This window comes from Rhincodon typus, unplaced genomic scaffold (genome assembly GCF_021869965.1).
Source record: "Rhincodon typus isolate 14 unplaced genomic scaffold, sRhiTyp1.1 hic_rhity00002984, whole genome shotgun sequence".
NCBI lineage: Eukaryota > Metazoa > Chordata > Chondrichthyes > Orectolobiformes > Rhincodontidae > Rhincodon > Rhincodon typus.
The window spans coordinates 11,342-11,644 of NW_025968622.1; positions in this window are offsets into that span (position 1 = coordinate 11,342).

A 303-nucleotide genomic window follows, 5' to 3' on the forward strand; every position below is an offset into this window, starting at 1 on the left:
GGTGGGACAGTGGGTCAGACGCTGCCCTTTCCCCTTCCCCCTCTGGGGCAGGGTGGGACAGTGGATCAGACGCTGCCCTTTCCCCCTCCCCCTCTGGGACTGGGTGGGACAGTGGGTCAGACGCTACCCTTTCCCCCCTACCCTCCCCCTATGGGACAGGGTAGGACAGTGGGTCAGACACTGTGCTAACTAACTCTGTCTGTAACTGCCCTTGTAGAGAGGTTTACTGCTGAGAAACATTGATTGACCTTGAGTGTTGGTGTGTTGTTGGAGCTTACTGCCTGGGCGAGTGGCCCCCCCCAC